The sequence below is a fragment of the Strix aluco genome, chromosome 9 (genome assembly GCF_031877795.1).
Source record: "Strix aluco isolate bStrAlu1 chromosome 9, bStrAlu1.hap1, whole genome shotgun sequence".
Taxonomy (NCBI): domain Eukaryota; kingdom Metazoa; phylum Chordata; class Aves; order Strigiformes; family Strigidae; genus Strix; species Strix aluco.
The window spans coordinates 9,820,776-9,824,656 of record NC_133939.1 but is presented as its reverse complement, the minus strand read 5'-3'; the positions used below and the strand labels follow the sequence as shown (position 1 = coordinate 9,824,656).

Sequence of the window (3,881 nt, the reverse complement as noted above, 5' to 3'; positions counted from 1 at the left end):
TTTTTTAACAGATGAGAGAGATTTATCATCTGGCTCAGGTATTGTCTCAGAGTCTGCTAACTAGGGACTTTGAGAGAAGTTGTAACGAAGAGAGTTCTGGTTTGGCTGTGGCATCCTTTGGACTCACTTCAAGACCCGATGTTTTGGGGAAACAATATCAGGCCTTTTGGAGACCTAGACTATATGGGCCATCTCAGTTGAAAGTTCAGAATTGGCACCATGGATTTGTCTGCTTTAGACCTATCTTGATTTAACTAGCATTTCCCATCTGGCATGTATTAACAGTTTTTCTGTACCTGATAAAACTGGAAACAGCAATTTGGAGAACTTGCAGTGGATGCTTTGAGCTTTAATTTCAAAGCATCTTATCTTCTTAAAATGCTTAAAGGGACCTAAAGCCATTTATATAGCTTATTTAATGTTAGCTTAGGTTTTTCTGTGCTGCACTGTTACCTGCATTATAAATTTAACAAAAGTTGTGCACTTCTCTAAGTTTGCATGCTTCCTGACCTCTAAGATTCCTTGCATTATGATTCCTTGCCCAAATCATGCACTGATATTTCTCTTTTCATGTTCTAGTTCCGTCCGGTCTCTGGGCAGACATTGTACCCGGATGTCAATAGGGTATGAAATGAGAAGTGCCCACCAGGAGCGTCTGAGGAATGCTGTGTGGCAGTGGCTGTGATGGGCTGCTTACTGCAACTGTCTGCTCAAAGTCCGTAGGACAAGCTCCTGAGTCTCTGACCTTCATCAAAGCAGAAACCTGGTAGAGCTGGACAAACACTTCAGCTGACAGTTACATGTAAGCTGTTCAGTGACTTTTTTCTGTTGCTGTTTTTTCATTTGCCTCTTATAAAGGTTTGAGACATAGACTCAACACTATCTGGATATGTTGTGTTTAAGATAAATGTGTGTTTAACTACCTCACTGAACAAGAGTGATATTACAGACAAATATTTGCATATTATTAGGGAATACTATGGTAAACTGATATCTCGATGTATACATGTTTGAATCCTAAAGATGTTCAGTCATTTACAGGAGAAAGGTGTCCAGATTGAATTGCTCGTTAAAGATTTGGAGACTTTGAAGCTCCTGACTCCTCCTGTACTGCAAAGCCAGAGTGTTTCTCTGACAAAAGGCAGGAACAAGGCAGGTAAACTGAACAGTACAGAACACTGCATAGTAGTCCTGGAAGAGAAACAGCCAGGAGGAATGCCAGAAATATCAAAAACCAATTTGCCACCAGACAGCTCTTAAAGCAAGTATATGTTGGGTTGAGATGCTGAACTTATTTAATTTTTTGGGAGTGTTTCTGTTGGTGTTATTAGCACAGTTTTGCCTGATAAAATGAGGATGAGTGCATGGGGGTGGGCTACACTCAACTGATATTCCCTTTATTTCTCAGGTTGCTCTAAGGCCTGGGAGGCCTTGCTGGGAGAACCAAGGAAGGCACAGTGGTGAACTCAGAAGTGTGTAAATTCTTAATATGCATCACTCAGCCACGGTACTGGAGCTTGGACTGTTTGTATCACTGCTGTGCAAGTACCTCCTTATATATAGTCACACTTCAATTTCCCTGTGAGGTTTGATGATTCCTGAAGTGTACCAGGGCTTAGGTCGGTGAATCTCTGTAGAGGACTGGAAACCTGACTTTACTTGACTCTCTAAGAGTACTTTGGCACATTACTTATACAAACTCAATGCAAGGCAAAACGATAAATCTACTTCTTGGATTAATTTTCACATATCTAGAACCAGAATTTAATTTTTTTTAATTATCAATTATTGCTTAATATATTTTATTGAAGTAATAAAAAAGTCCTTCAATTACCATATTAATATTTCAAAGGAAAATCTGGTCAGTCCTAAGTAAAAAGTGAATTGCTGCCCACAGTCAATAGTTTAATAGTGGAAATGCTATTTAATTTTATTATTATTCACATATATGTTAATCTTTCTCAATTAGCATATAAATACTATAAATCCCTTATATGGAAAAAGCCTTATCCTGGAATATTTCTAATGATTATAAATACCTGGGTAAGGCAAAGTCTTGGCTAACACATAACAGTGAACGTAAATCAGGCAGAACAGGGTTATGGTACAATGAAAATTGTTTGTTTTCTCCAACTTAGCTTCTGTACAAGAATTTGTGGACCATTATGTAGGGATCAGAATCTTTCCTTCTTTAATATGCTCATGTAAATGAGTAACCATTTTCATTTATGTGTATGTATTTCTTTGGAGCTGGTTCGCCCACCCATTCTTTAACAGAAGCCTCTTTTTAAGGATCAGTTCAAGCTCCTTTTTGGCATCTTTCAAAACTGCTGCTGAAACTATGCTATTCCTGTAGTCACCTTTTGCCCAGCATATGTATAAATAAGTAATTCAGCTGAAGAAAATATGCTAAATCATTCTGGTCTCTCACTAGAGGGCCAGAGTAAGGAAATAGATTCAGAAGCATGGAAGTTTATAAATGAGCACTATTTTAGATCAATGGAAGAGGAAGTGACAAAGCTAATGATTAAGAAAAATTGGTTTTCCTCCTCACTTTGTGTGTGTGGACTGAAGTACCAACATCTTCGGTTGTAACAGTAGAAGTAGGTAGCTATTTGTGGTTTTAGGTTAAAATTAACACCCTAATCTTTTTTTCATTCTTAACAGATAACCAGAGTAGACAAAAGAATATCAATTTAATTTCCTCCCAGAAAAACAGTCAACTTAAGAAATGACCTATTGACACCATGTGTAACTTCTGACAAGAAGGTATCAACACCTTTTGTAAAGTATATTGCAGTAATCTAATTGGAAAGCAAATTCAGACTCAGAGTAGATTTGAAAGCCAACCCCAAGGCCCTGCTGAAAAGAGGCTTATGTCTCCTCTGGCAGTCAAAACGGGCACAAGCCACCTCATTCCTGTGGATATTCTTGCCCCTGCAAGTGAAGGGTATTTTTCCAAGGGCCTGCTCTTCTAGGCTCAGGTGGACTCTTGCCCTTTGTCTGGAAGTGACACACACCCAGGAATCATGCTTTACATTCAAAAGGAGCAACTGGAACTTTTAGCGTTCACTGTTCTGATTGTATTGGCCAGTGCTTTCCTAACAGATGCTAGGAACCAACCAATTTCCAGAAGGTACACCAGTCCCACAAGCAAGACCTCCCAGTAACAAAACAGATACTCTCTGCCATCTTTTCTGGGTGTTTCATCAGCTACTAGCCTTGCTTCTGTTGTTTTTTAAACTGACTTTCAGGCACTAAGGGTGAGAATCCACTCCATCGCTTTCCTCCAAATGTAGTTAGTGGGTTTGTTACAACACTCTTTTCTACTGCTGGTCCTCAGAAAGGGGATATTAGTACTGATTTCACTGGGGTAAGATGAAAGTTCACGAGTTATTTTTCAAGTAGTATGTATGGCAGTTGCCATTTAAACAGCTCTGAATTTGACAGTATCTGCTTCAAAACTGCTGTTGCTATGTCCAGTTTTAAAGGAAGAATAAATATTTCATCAACAACTGAAAATTAGATGTTGTTCATGCACACACACACATAAAAAAACCCCGTACTGGTTAGCCATCCAGTGCATAGTGTTGCTGGGTCCCTGCCAGGCAACAGTTTGAATGTGTTTGAATCTTTTGAGCTGAGGTTTATTCTTCTTCAGATGCATTCTTAATCAGCCAAATGATTTTGAATGTCCACTCTACCTGTTAAACCTACTTAAGCATCAGTTGTTTCATTTTCTTGAATTTAATTATTCAGGAGTTTATAATTAGTAACTCTTACATTTCTGCATAAATTTTTAACATGGGATTAGGCAAGGACAGTTACCTAGGCAATCTAGTAGAGCAAATACATCTTTTTAACCTCTCTTTCTCAAACAA

The 3,881-nt window shown here is 38.5% G+C and overlaps 1 long non-coding RNA gene across 1 annotated transcript; it reads left to right on the top strand.

Annotated features, from left to right (window-relative positions):
- Window positions 1-585: 585 nt before the first annotated feature.
- Window positions 586-2,886, top strand: LOC141927352 (uncharacterized). Its single transcript, XR_012624366.1, has 3 exons — window positions 586-802; window positions 1,409-1,507; window positions 2,668-2,886. It is a non-coding gene; the product is annotated as an uncharacterized LOC141927352 (long non-coding RNA).
- The last annotated feature ends 995 nt before the right edge of the window (window positions 2,887-3,881 follow it).